Raw genomic sequence first — 15100 nt, forward strand, 5'->3', positions numbered from 1 at the left:
ATATGATTGCACTTAACTTTCAGGAATGATAGAGAGTTTGCAATCTAAAGGATAGATATTATCTAATCAAACAAGAGGATCTAAAACCTGGGGACATCCTCTACTTGTTTCAGCTAAAAAAAAAACATCCCACTACATTCTAGCTTCTTGATTGGAAATTCTGCTTGACTTAGGCTTTCATTTCTAGCAAATTATTTACTTGAACTCAGCCTTGAGGAGTCTATTGTATTTCTTTAGCCAGCCTTTAGTTTTGATGCTTTCTCTGTTTTGCTATAGCATTATCACTTTCACAGTGGCTAAGAGCAGGACTATCAGCTGCTATTTTCTGATTATGTGACTGGAGCTCCCAGCTCTGCTTCACCTTGCAGGCAGCACTTGTTCTCACACAGTCAAGGTTACTTCCAGTCCATGGTAGCTAGCCTATGAGTCACTCCAAGCTAAAATCCAACTGAGCCTGAAAATTTAGGCTGGAAATAGCACCTCACAGGATAATTTACTTCAGTGCTTTCCTGTGCCTGACTCTATCCTACCCCAATACAGAAGGCACAAACAAATTTCCTCATGACTCATGGTGAAAGAAATATAAAACAGTTCTGCTTATAATAAGAAAAAGATTAATGAGATAGATATATACCCCCAAGTCTTGGGGGAGCCATGTGGTGCTCATCAGCACTGACAGTGTGCTGAAAATCTGACTAGCTAAGATTTACAACTGCTTATAGCTGAAGATGCATAGCCCTGTGGCTCTGCCCCTTCCCTTGTGGAAACATGGGGTAATTTGCTCTGCTGGAGAGGTGTATGGAAAATAATGCTCACCCTTATTTTATTATGAGGCTGCATATAAGTGCCATTAGTGATCAACATATCCCAGAGCTTTTGCAGCTGAAGGCATGATGCTCCAGACTGACAGGAGGGTATAGGCTGTGCCAGTTCTGTTTTACAAAAAGGCTAATGGTTTGTCTCCTTCATAGTTTTTTTGAGTGCTTCAAGAAAGAACTCACAGTAAACAGAGACTGATCAAATACCTGCTTTGCTACTGCATGTTTAGTTGAAAACTCTTATGGAGACATGTTCAGTCTAAGGACCATTAACATGAATAGGTCATATAACTTATGAGACTTTAGCTCCGTTTTGTTGGTTTGACTGCCTTGCTTATTACTAGTTTCTTGTAAGGAATTTCATTTATTCTTTGATGCCTGCAAGTGTCTGAGCTGAATATGGACGTGATTTATCTCTTAGCTTTTCTCTGGATGCTTCCTCCAGACTTGCCTATCTTGCAAGAGTACATGCACAGAGAATATTGCTACATAGAGCAGCATTCTAAAACCACTGAGAGTAAGTTAAATGCAGCATTGTGAAAAGGACTAGAAAATCCTAACTAGAAAAGGCATATTCCCTTTTTCTTTACTAGAAGAGAAAGCTTGATGCTGAACAAACTATGAAACTGCCTTACAGTCATCCTCCCCGTTGTACGGTTTGCAACTGTTTGGATACACATGACAGTCTGCTGGCTTTAGATCAAAGTGCTTTGTTGTGTTACAATAAAGAAAAAAATAAAAATTTTAGAAACACTTTATATACAAAAACCTTTCCTTGGATATACCTCAATTAATTTGCTAACAAGTCCTGTTAAATGGGAAGTTGTGCTTATGTCCTGCTAGAGTCCAAAAGAACTTGTGTCTGACAACATCCTGAGAACTTTCCTATTCTCAGTCTATGTTTGGAGGAAATTTTTCTCCCCTCCCAGGACATCAGCTCTTCACCCTTGAGGACAGGTTACAGGTTATTCAGTACCAAAATTAGGGAGAGATCAGTACTAGTTCATGCTACACCTCAGGCAAGCCACAGGGCACATTTTGATAATCCAAGCTGGTTTACATATTTTCCTTGAATAGCATGCAAAAATTTTAAAGAGCAAGAATTACTTAAGAAAAAAAAAATCCCACCTATAAGGATCTTCAACTTCAGGAATACAATCTACCTGAACATTCAGTAACACAGAGAATTTTTCAAGAGGATAAAAGTTACAAAATGAAGGAATGGCAGATGACACATTCACTTGTACCAGAAAAAGGCAGAATGAAATGCCAGTGCAGGTTTGAACTGCAGGAACACTGGACAACAGCGTACGAAATTTCACTTACAATATAGACTTTGGAAGTTTGCTGTTCATGAACAGAAGGGCACCTTCTTTTTAGAAAGCTGACCTGAGCACTCTGCTGGCTGTAGCTTGTGCAGAGTGGGGTGATTGGAAGCTGACTACAATTTTCTCATCATTGACACAGGAGTTGTGCTGCAAGGCTTATTTCACAACTATGCTTGGAACCAAGTAATACAGATGATATGGCATTTTGTTACTTTGATGGTTTTAGCCATGTCACTTGCCTCCCTTTGCGCCATAAATGTCCATATTTAAATATACATGGTTGCAGAAGTAGCCAAAGTGACTTTGAGACTATTTTGTTTCTGTAAGCAGATAGAGCTCTGGTGGAAGAATGCTTGACTCATTTTATTCACTCCAGGCCTCTGGCTACCAAAAAGAAACTTGAAAGCCACAGGAAGAGAAAAGAACAACAGAAAAGAAAAGCAAAATCATTGGAAGTAGAAGAAATTTTCACACAAAAACCAGTTCCTGTTGGCTAAGGAAAAATAATAGACATTTCCATCATTATTTTGACTTTTTTGACTGACTGTGTGAGTGAACAGTGCAAAAGACAAGTACTGTACAATGAAGATATTTGAATTTTAAGAAAAAGAGAGATCCCAAGATGACTCTTCTGTACTAGGACTCTTAGTCCTAGAAACAATATTAGTAGAAAAAAAGAGAAGACTACTTGCTGATGTAGTTGACTAATGAATTGCCAAAAAGTCTTTTCAGCTCAGGCTTTAGTTCTAATAGGCATTAATTGTATTTTCCATCTATACACAGACTAAAGTGAAGTTCTGTGCAGAATATGCCTAAGAAAGTACTGTAGACTTTCCTGCAAACACATTGACAGCACAGGAAACTCTTCTATACTCCTATATAGTCTGGTTATAGTAACTCTGAGCTGCCTGCATGTACTCAGTCTCTCTATCCTAGGCTCAGCAAAATTACAGCCCTTGAAGCAGAAAGAGTAGGTTCTTCTCCTCCCCTGGAGATATGGCTGGTGTTCTCTCACCCTCCCTGTACACCTTTTGGTGCCCATGTTTTACTGGGGGGTGAAAGCTGGACTCAGCTGAAAGCTGCCTGCAAGGCAGGAGGTGCAGTTTTGTTGAGTGGCACCTTGTGCCCATGCAGTACAAAGGGCTCTGCTGGGCCCACGCAGACCTGTTCCTTGCATGTCAAAGAAGGGGAGCATACCCTGCTCTTGGGAAGCTGGCCCAGCCCATATGGCTGGCATGTCCACATGGAGTGCTGGTGGTGAAAGTGCTGAAGCAAAGCCAGTCAGCAATCATTTGAGCAGAAACTGCTTGAATGCCATGTATGCTTGTAGCGATGCAACAAACTCCCATGTGCCTTGCAACTGAAATACTGCCAACCAGAACTATCTATTTACAGAACAGTATAACTTTAGGCTCTTCAAATTATGTCATCCATCCACAGGAGTAGAGCAGACCTCCAGATGGTAGCCTGAATTGTTTACAATACTTAAATATAATTTTATCTCCCCCCTACTTTCATGTTCATTAAAAAATACAATCAGTGAGGATAGGAAATGTAAACATCAAGTAACTTTGCAATGAAAACTATCAAGTGTCTATACCATGCCATTCACCTTCTCCCTACAAAGGCACTGGATATGTCCATCTAGACAATGCCAGCACTGCATCAATTCTTCCAAGCAGCATCTCTGATTGCACCTTTTACAAATGCTAAACTTTCATAGAAGGTCCTTATTATTGCTGCCTCAATAAAATTTAAATCCTTTATGTTTTTTAATGATGAAGAGCCTTAAGCAAAATTTTTTTAGCCTGTAATAAGTTTTGTTCTAGTTTTTACTGCAACAAATAATTTATGCACTTGTGTGTGGGGATGGGATTTCTTGCTTGAAGGCATCCATGAACAAAATTGCAAGCACAGAAATGCCTGTAGAATTCTAAATATACTAAATATACTAAGAATACTAAAAACCAGTACTAAAAGAGACTTTTTCACTTGTATATCCCAAAATGTCTTAATATAAAAACTGCCTACTATAAAATGGCAATAACATTTAAAAAATACATATTCAGTATCCTTTTGCAAACTGTGACAAATTAAACAAAGTAGTCTAAAAAGAGTATTACACCAAGTTTGGGCTTTGACCTAGTACTTGAGTCCATTCTATCATGTGGTCAGGACAAACATCTGAATTGCATAAAGTTACTCTGAGAATCATGGAAATCGAGATTTGTTACTCAAAATTAAATAGAACTTGTCTCTGATTTTTAAGTTTAGAAGAAATACAGCCTTTCTGTATTGCAGACACAGGCACAAAACAGGCTGAGAAACCCAGATATGTAGTAATAAGCAGAGGAGAGACCTGAACAGCTTATCCTCTTTCCTCTGTGTATGTTTTGGGCTCTTGGGTCTCTGTGTGGCAGGGCTATGTCTGTCCCAAGTTTTCTGTCAAGTCTTGGACATGTAATTCACTGCAAAGGTAAAAAAGCCAAAAAATTCCATGGCCTGATGCTGGGGGCACTCAACTGGAACACAAGTTAGAAGTCTGGAGCCTAGTCCTATTAAATGTTTGCCTGTGTTAAAAGTAAATGACAGCAGAGATTCATCTTACATTAATTAATAATCTAACAAGTAGAAACTTTTACTTGGAAATGAGAGAGATCTATTTGCTGTTTGTATATATTTCAAATTCTCCTTCTTTCAGACATGCCCAAGTACTTGTTGGCTGTTGGGGGGGGAGTCTTCTTGGTGTATTTTCAGATTACTTTTTTTTGCTTTTGATCAGAGAGCCAATCATGAACAAGGGAAATGTTCTATCCAAAACTGACAAGTTAACTGAAAAAGTAGTTGTTTTGAAAGATTATCTTTTCAGTTACATTGGTAATAATTTCAAAGTTCTTCTCTAAGCCTAAGGTAAAAAGGCTGAATCCAGGAGCAGAGAATTGCACAACTAAGCAAATACTTCACAAAGCATGCTCATGTGCACTAACATTCTTTCAGGGAAAAATAGGAACCAGTGATAACATTTTACCAATAGAAATTATAAAAAATAATAATGAATGCCAAAAAATCTGAGACATGTAGAGATTAAATGAAAAATAGCACCAATGTAGAACAAGTAATGAAATTATAATTTGTTACCCAGTGGTTACAGCTTGTTTTGTCAACTCAAAAATTTGTGTACTGATCTTACAGGTTTATGAATGTAATTGTTGTATCATAGTCTCAGTTATAGATAGATCTGAAATTAAAAAATTGTATACCAAACGGCTCCAACTTTAAAAAAATACATTAGATCACTGTGAACTTCATACAATGAGACGAAACTAGAGGTGGGTTTTTTTGTAGTTGTTTCTCTGACACTTGGATTTAAAAAAATCACATTATTTTTTTGAAGAGAACCTAGCAGACCAATTTCACTCCTGCAAAACTGAAGCACCCTGTGACTGTGATGGGAGGCAACATTACAGTGGATCAATACATGTTCCAGAGTTTACAAAAAGCCTGTCTCATCACAGTTACAAGTATTTGAACCACATCTAAAATCTCCATAATCTCTTGATTATCATGTTGTGAAGCACCTCAAGGAGTCCTGCAGTAATTTTAACTTAATGCCCTTGCTTTGAAAGGGGATGCCATGGACAAAGACCTATATCTATAATGTTTACTTGACTTCTGTCTGTAGGAGAAATCAGCATGTTCTGAGGCACTTAACCAAAACCTAAATTGTTGGTTACTTCAAAAAAAGTAACCAGTAATAACAAGATCTGAAATTAGGAAACCAAAAGGCATATTTATTTAAAGCCATACATATGGAAATGCAATAAACATTCTGATAGCTCTGCCTTCACAGGCATAATAACAAGACACTTCAGAGAACATACTACTGAATACTTTTTTTTTCTAGGTTTGTTCACCTCCATGATGCTGAGCAATGCCATTTTCCTATTCTGTGGAAGGGTGTGCTGACTCCTGAGTGAAAAATGCTATTCTGGTCACATTGAGGAAGGCTGTAGGGTGAAGTACAGCAGTCGAAACCACCATTAGAGTGCCCTTTTGCTCCAAGTGCCCCCACCAACCACCAGAAAGAAATGCTCTCTCCTTCCCTCCTGCAGCTCCAGTGGCAAGGTGGGCTTCCATGTGAGTGCAAGAGGCATCAGAGTTTTACCCTGAGATGGAGGCAGTGAGAGCCTCTGCTCCTCAGGCAGAGCAGAGAAGAGCCCATTTAGTAAATTTGCATTTTAAACTCCCAGCCTCGTGCTTCTTTTGCACAGTCTACTTATGAATTATCCCACTGTGCAGACATTCATCCAGAGTAAATCCACATCTCAGCTTGCTGAAGACATGTTATTGGTCTTGCATATTACAATCTAGTAAGTTTTTTGACATGTCTTTCTCCTTCTTCAGACATTCGGTGGGACATGTACGACTGCAGTGGTGGTGCTGCTGTGCTCTCCAAGGCAATTAAGCAACAACATTTTGTATTAAAACAATGAATATAACTAGAGAGGGCAACCATGAAAAAGCAGCCTGTGTTTTCTGAACAGGACTTGAGTGCCCTGGAGTTTGCTCATTTTCCTTTTTCCTCATTATAATCTTTCTGTATTTTGTGTAGCTTGATTTCTGGTATAGCTTTCATTTGAAATAACTAACAATTGTTTTACTATTCTGCCACATAAAATAGGAAAAAATATCTCTGAAAAGATTTTTAAGGGACAGGGGAAAGTATACTACAACAATCCAAAACCTTTTTTTAGGCAATTCTGATAAACATGGATGATTACAAGCAAGGTAAAATAAGCCTGGAAGCAATTTCGAGAGGATAATTACTTGTAAGAATGTTTAGACCAAGCTGCTGCTAACACTCATTGTAAACTGCAGGTGGCACCATTTATACAACATTTTAAAGAGCAGCAGGGAAAAAAGTTCTTCATTTTAATATGAGCTTTCTGATGGCTTGCCGTGATCGTATAGTGGTTAGTACTCTGCGTTGTGGCCGCAGCAACCTCGGTTCAAATCCGAGTCACGGCAGGGGATGGAGTCTCTTTTGAGGAAATGTAATTACAGATTGCATACCAAATGTAATCCATTAGTGATGTCTATGACTAAGATGAGAAAACAAACAGAAGCCTGTAACTTTTACAAGAATGTTTTTCTAAAAGACTACTTAGCATAAGTAAGTATTAGTTCAGAAATCCTGGTGCCAAGTGGGATTTTTAAAAAATTTAAATTATTATGGATAGTGTGAAAAATGCAGTCTCATAGTGGTCGTGGAATTTTTACTCCTTACAGCTACTTCTAGTGCAATATAACACTACTCAATGTCTGGACTGAGCCATGAAGCCTCTTCGGTTTTGATCTCTCCTGGTTTCTCATGCTAATAAAACAATCAGCCTGAATTGCTTGGAAATATGACAGTGCTTCTTACCTAGGCCTGGACTGCTGCCAGCAGAAGGTCTTTGCTGGCGACAGACAAGAGGAACCATCACTTATCTGTTGATTCTCTTTGTTGTTATAGTAGGAACACTGTGTGATTTCACTGTCCTCTTTCACTGAATAATACGAGCGTAGATTCTCAGTATGAAGACTTCTAAAATTACGATTTTGATTTAGTAAATTGGTTATGGTACCTAACAGCTGTTTGTGCAATAAACAAACAAACAAACAAAATTACGTAATTGGTAATAACTACTCTAATAAAACATCATTATTACAAGTTGATAAAGTATTTATAAGCTACTGAATAGTTTCTGGTAGTTGGTCCTTTAATTTGATATGGAGTCAATTCAAGAGCTAGCTCTGCTTTCCTCTCATTGCTGCATCTCACAGGACATCAGCCCTTTACAATGGATAACATCTCCAAAAAGCCCAGATAGATTCAAGCTTCCTGCAGTAGGCCAACTGCTTCAGAGTGAAAATGACAGGTGCGTTTCTCTCTCCTCAAGGGAGTAGGAAAATTCTTTATCATCCTTCTGAGTGAGTAAGGAAAACAGATAATTTTTAGCACTGGAGTCAGGAAAAATCAAAGCCCTACATGCCTGGAAACCTGGGAGGGCACACCACCTTTAGAGGCTGTGGGTTTAGACGTCCTATTTTTGGTGTAGTAGGCTAATGACCCCTGGCATGTTAGGACCTTCCTCAGATTCATGAGAGCTCTTTCTTTTGTATTTTTCAAAATATCATTGAGTATTCCTCTGATTTGCCTTAGATTTCCTGTCTAAATTTCATTCAGCCTTTTAGAAGCATGTCAGAGCAATTAACTTGTGAATTTTTGGTCTAATTGATGAGACAGATGTGACTGATTTCCCAAAAGAAAGCAATTTAGAAATATGCACTAGCATGAAAGAGATCAGGATGATCTTTTGTACTCTTTCCCTGCTGTATTCTTTTGGAAATGTCATCTGCTGTGTTAGATTTTATGAAATCCAGAAATAGCAAATTAACTCATCACAGGTGCACATACTCTTTAAAGAATCCTAGTGAATTAAGTCCTGAAAAAGGAATTCAAAAATTACCACACCAAATATTTTGCTCTACTTATTCATCATCCTGAGTCTGCTAAAGCACTCAAAGCTCACCCCTGCTTGACCTCAACCTACCTGGAACTGACTCCTCTATATCCAGTGTTCATCTGTGTCTGAATATTACCTTACTGTAATTATTTATGATTTTGAAGAATTTCATTAGGATAGTAGACAAATTCCAAGTGTCCTTAAAAAAAAAAAATAAAAAATTTATGATGGCTTACTGGAAAACAGTAGTTATTCAGTTTGATTTATTTTACTTGTGATACCAAAATTTGTTTTACTAGCTCAATGGTCAGACTATAAACTGAGACCAAGGATAGTGTAGACAGCTAATCAAACCTTTCTTACCACTTCCCCCTGCAGTTATTCTCCTCTCAAGAAAAGGAAAATTAAAAGCCAGGTTCATTATGGAATATAAACATGCAAGTGCAGATGGCTCCCAGTGTTCTACTTCCTGAGAAAATATTTATCAATTTTCCCTTCTCATTAGGGAAAAATAAAATGAAAACTTGTCTGCAAAAGAGTTTCCAAGGATTACAGGACTTCAGACTAGGAAACACAAAGAGGTAATCCTGGAACTGATTTTGAATGGGGAATTGCACAAAGATTTGCATGTATGTTGCTGGAATATGCAGGTTGTCATGTCTAGCAGATAAGTCCACATAACACTTTCCCAGCTGAAAACCATGGTCTAAATAATAATAATAACAATAATGACAATAATAATAACAATAATATTAAAATGCTTACATAAATATATTTCTGAAGCTCTGAATTTTTTTATTGTCTAAGAACAATTTGGGGGCCACAGAGAACGGTTCACTTTGGCGGCCTTCTCTACCTTTAGGCAGCAAACTGAAAGCAAGCATGAAATGAATAGTACTTTCAAAACTAGGCATGAGAAGAGAGTACATGCCTTCCTTTGCAGTTTTCCCATGCCATTTCATGCTTGTTATTGTTCTCATGCATGGCTCATTCTGCATAGAACATAAAATCTTTAAGGCATGGAGGTGTCTATCTCCATATCCCCAGCATAACCCTTTGCTTCTTGGCACTGAAATGAAAAACTAGTAGGATGTAATCATCAAGTTCTTGGGGCAAGATTACTTTCTTGTTATTGTATCTTAACATTAGCTGTTGATTAGGGCTAAAACTGCTAAAGTTTTTAAGTTATAGAGAAAACCAGCTAGTTTTTGAAAATGCAGCACTGAACAGAAAGTCTTGAAAAGCTTTTGAAACATTAATAGAGGCTAGTGTGGGTTTCTGTTATTCTTCATTTTTTCAGGAGTGCAGCAAAGTTGGTTGTATCTTATCTGATATCCATATCGGGTGTTGAGCAAGATAGAATTCAGTGGCTGTTTTAAATCTGCAGTCATCACATCAAATTAATTCTGGTTTTTTTCATTCTCTTTACAGGAGTGTAGCTCATATTAAAACTTTTATAGATCCCTTCTGAAATCCTTTCAAAAGGCTGTAGTCAAGTAGAGTCTTTGAAAAGAAATATGTGGTAAAAAGAACTTCTGAAAGCTTAAATACCTGGTTGTGCTTTAGCAAAGAATGCCAGGAATTCGCTTCACAGGTGGGATGATTTTACACCTGGAAATTCAGCTCTGAGTTTGCATGCTATTATTGCAGAATGGGTAGTAATTGGGAAAAATTTGGCAGACAGAGAAATTCCTGAGCCTGATGTGTAAACAGAACTACATAAACAATATCTGATGTTGCAGTTCTGTTCTCGTAATCTGTCTTTGGTGTTTCTTGAAAAAAAACGTAAGACTGCTTCTTATTCATAATGCTTTGGCAGTTGCAGCCGTGGAAAGAGCTGCACCAGAACACATGTGAGGATTATTGTTCAGTTTGTGAAGCTTTTGACTTGTACCACATTTGGTTAAGCTTTGACTCAGGTTTGAGTCCTATAATGTTTTGCACTACAACTCAAACTAGAGGCCTTGAGTAGGGCCTGGTTTTACTTCTTCATCAAAAGCTCAGCACAAATCCAAACCCACCAAATGTCTCCAAAACTATCTAGGTAATGGTTTATATTTCATTTTTTAAAAATGTATTTCTCTATGTGTTTTCATCTTAAAAAGCCAAGTTCTCATTTTGCTTTATTCTAAAATCTCTATAGATGTGACCTTTTGGTGTAAAATCTCACAGAAACAAAATCAACTCTTTCATTCAGATTCAAACACATCTGATAAATAACTCTTTTACAAAGCGTCATGAAATTAATTCTCGTGCTTAATGTTTTACAACATTTTCCCCCACTCTTCTGTATGTCAAAACATACAGAAATGCTGTGTATGTTTTCTCTACACCAAATACAACTCAGGAGATGACACTTTGTGATACTCCTTCCAAAAGAATTCATTCTTCTCCACAAAAAAGCCTCAATCCAAAGGGATCTCAAAACATCGTGCTTTAAAAGTCTTTAGGAGAGTATAGTTTTGATATTTTGTGATAATTGTGATAATTAAAAAGATTCTTTTATAACATGGTCTGTAGTGTCAACACAATCAGCATCTCTGTGCTGCTGAGCCAGCATCTGTGTGCCTCTTGTACCTGAGAGCTGTGCATGAAGCCAACAACAGAACTCCTTCAATTTTTCTGGTAGGTTTTATTTGTGAATTCCTGAATTCCAAATTCAAATCTCGTGCTTCCAGGCTCCTCAAATGATGTTTTTTTTTTTTTTTTTTTTGCTGTTGTTTTTATTCTCAAATATGAGCAGCAAACCTCTTCTTTTACTCTCCATAATTGTATCTAAACTACTGAGAAAAAACTGGCATACTAGGATGTGCTTATTCTGGAATCTGCACTATTGCTATTATTCACCATGCAGCTGAAGGCAAAAAGGTGTACTGACCTTTTTATTGGCACAGAGAAGAAAAGTTTACCATATAGCTATGGTAAATGTACCAAATGTACATTTGTATAACAACCATGAGGTATAAACTGCTATTTTACTGTTACACTTGAGAAAGCAGTTTGAATAATTTTGCTACAGCAACAGTAAGAAAACTAGCATAGAACAGAAAATTCTCACTAGAAACATGTTTGAAGGCTTCATTGTTTGGGTTTTTTGCATAGGAACTAAGTTTGATTGAAAAATAATTGTAACAGGACTCTAGAAATCCTAATACAAGAAATATGAAAGACAAAAGTATAATTTCTAGAAAGAGATTTGTGGTTGATTCAACAGCTTTGTTTCACCTTAAAGTCATTCTTAATTTTTTTGCTGATTGATAGATTTAATGGAATTAAATATTCCCTGCAGGTCTTCAGAGTTATGTGAGCCCCACTTTAAAAGCAATCCCTTTTCATCTTAGTCTCTAAATAGTCTTGCTTCCTTACTTAGTTCTGGACAAACACCTGAAGGAAGTTAGCCAAGAGTTGTGAATACTCTGGTTGACTGACTGATGTTTGACCTCAGAAGATATACACTATCTTCAGTAAGGAAAACTTGAGAATTTGCCTTCAACTGTTAGAAAAATAAATCCATTTGCCATAAATTACTATTTGTTTCTTCCTCCTTTTTTAACCTGTTTCTTTTTTTTATCTGTAGTCAGGCTGTGTGCTTCACTATGAAGAAATCATTTGGTCAAAATGAGAAGTTTTTACTTCAGTCATCAGGATGTGTAGCTATCTATGGATGAAATTCCAATTGGATACATAATCTAAGTTTGTAAATAAATTTTTGAGCATATTCTATTAATAACAAATTAGAACTGTGCTGCTACATGATTCAGTGAGCATGAAAAGTACCAGCAGTAGGGCTTGGAAGTGTCTCTTGAAAATTTCTTCCCTTTTGCCTTTCAGCCAACTTCCCCACCTCACCACTCCCACATGGAAAACCAGTCCCTAGCACTCCCACCCTAACAGACAGAAAGAGCCACGAGACAGTATGGACAGGAGGAATGAATGTTGCTTTGATAAACAGAGAATCTTATTACACCATTTTTCTGCCTTGTGGCAGAATTCTCTCAGTCACATCATCCTCTCCCCCTGCCACAAAAAGGACACTGAACTTCCAGCAGTGTCTTGCTTCTCTTTTATCAGATTTATACCTAGACATGATGTGTTCCATTTGCTGTCATTGACTCATCTCATAAGTGCATAATTCTTGGAGTAAGGATACTATGAGGGCCTCACAGTAAAGAAATAAATTGCATGTAATTTAAAGCCTCCTTTGCTGCTCTTTCTGGAAAAACTCCTCTGGAATTTTCCTTTGTGGTGAGTAATCCCTGGGGACAGATCATAGAAATAAATTAATGTTACATTTGCTGGGAGAATGCAAGGCATTTGTTTAAAAATTGACAGTGTGAAATCAGAGAAAATATTGTCCCAGACAAAATTAGTACATCAACATCTGTGTGATTTTCTCGAAAACACACAAAACGAGACAAAAAAGCTCACGCTGCAAAGGGCGCCTACAAACTTATCAGGTAGCAATGAGCCACATGAGCCTTTCTTTTGTGCAGCTCCTGCTTTCTCTGACCTTTTTTTCCGCGCACCAGACGCTGCAGTGGTTTCAGCAGGGAGGGTTTGCGCGGCCGCCGCCTCCAGCCCCCCGCGGGAGGGCTCAGTCAGCGGCGGGCCGTGGCTCGCCCTCAGCCGAGCTCTCTGCGGCCGCAGCGCAGAGTGCTGACCGCCGCGCGGTCACGGCAGGCCACAGAGGGCATGCCCGAGGCTGCGTTTTCTGTCCTGCGTTGCAGAGCCGCGCAAGCATTGCCATCTAGCGTGGGCTGGCTAGAACACGCCGCCTGTGGCCGTCTTTCCTGCCCGGGCCTGCCGCCGCTGCTGCCGGGCCCGTGGGCACCCTCGGCCGGGATGGCGGCACTGGCACAACGCCCGCCAAAACTTTATGGCCGCAAGAAAATATTCCTGCTCCTTTCGGCAACTGCAGCCTGTGCATGAAGTCTTCCATTGCCTTCTGCCTGGCCAATGTCTATTTCCAAACGTACAGTAATTTTGGTCTGTGAATTTTCTTTCTGTTTTCAGAAAGCAATGGGGGAAAACCTGATGAAAGTACATTCAATTATTTTAAAAGCTATTGGAAAGGAAGCATGGAAACATATGTTCCTCTCTTGCTGTAAGCCAGATTTCAACCAAAGTTGCCGTAACCATGGCACATAGTACCAGCCACTGGACTGTCACAGCAAGCTGGCACATTATGACAGGTTTTGAACAGACATGGCAGAAAAGTCTAGTAAAATGACAAATGCTGAAATCAGTGAGTCATTAAAGAAGAATTTCTGCTCAGGCATGAGAGTTAAGGTTTCAAAACAAGTGTTCTTAGTAGAGGTATTCTAATAATTGTCTTATTAAAGATCTCATACCTGCCATTTAGTCTCACATTTTAATTCTGTGTCTGACAATGACAACAAGCAAAGACTGATAATACCAAGTATCTTCCCAATTTTGTTAATTAGTTAAAAAAGTGGAAGGAATTGGTGGATACACCAGATGGTTGTGTTGCCATCCCAAGGGACCTCATGAGGATGGAGAAATGGTCTGACACAGGGACTCCCGGAAACTCAGCAAGTGGAAATGCCAAACCTGGCACTCAGGGACAAACAACCCCATGCACCTGTACATGCTGCGGGCTAATCAACAGAGTGCTCCCTGTCAGTGTGACAGAAAATGGCCCGGGAATCCTGATGGACACCAAGCTGACCATGAGTCAGCAGTGTGCCCTTGTGGCAAAAGCCACCCTGGCTGCATCAGGCAGAACATTACAGCAGGTCAAGAGAGGTGACCCTTTCTCTATCCTCACCACTGGTGAGATACATCTGGGTGGTGTGTCCAGTGCTGGGCTCTTGGGTAAAAGAGAGACATGAACGTACTGGGCAAGTCCACTGAAGAATCACTAAGATGATGAAGGCTTGCAGCTTAAACAGTGGAGCTGGGGCTTTTTACATTCAAGAAGAGCAGGCTTGATGGAGGAATTTATAAATGTGCATCCATATCTTATGGGAGGGTAAATATGCTTGAGCCAGGAGCTGTAGTATGGAGCCAGCCAGAGTGTATGCAGTGAGAGGACAGAAGGTGATGGGCAGAAATTGAAAAAAAGGAAGTTATTTTTAAATATAAGGAAAACTTCATAGTGTGAGGGTATTTGAACACCAATTGCCCAATGAGGTTGTGGAGTTTCCCTCCTTGAGGTATTCAAACCTGACTCAGTATGGTCTTGGGCCACACCCAAGATTTGGCCAACTCTGCTCAAGTCACCGTGGTACTAGAGATTTCCAGAGGCCAGCCAGCCTCAGAGATTCTGATCCTTGGGAAAAGGAAAAAAAACCCACCAAAATAAGAGCAACTCAAGCCTCTTAACCAAAAATAAAATGGCAGTGCTGAACAAGTTTTTTTTTAAGATTTCTGTAATGTATATATGTACTTAACAATACAGGCAATTGAGCAGAGGGAGTTCATG

At 38.9% G+C, this 15100-nt stretch overlaps 1 non-coding gene across 1 annotated transcript; it reads left to right on the forward strand.

Annotated features, from left to right (window-relative positions):
• Positions 1–7102: 7102 nt before the first annotated feature.
• On the forward strand, positions 7103–7174 carry TRNAH-GUG (transfer RNA histidin (anticodon GUG)). Its single transcript has one exon. It is a non-coding gene; the product is annotated as a tRNA-His (tRNA).
• Positions 7175–15100: the final 7926 nt, after the last annotated feature.

The sequence above is a fragment of the Ammospiza nelsoni genome, chromosome Z (genome assembly GCF_027579445.1).
Source record: "Ammospiza nelsoni isolate bAmmNel1 chromosome Z, bAmmNel1.pri, whole genome shotgun sequence".
NCBI lineage: Eukaryota > Metazoa > Chordata > Aves > Passeriformes > Passerellidae > Ammospiza > Ammospiza nelsoni.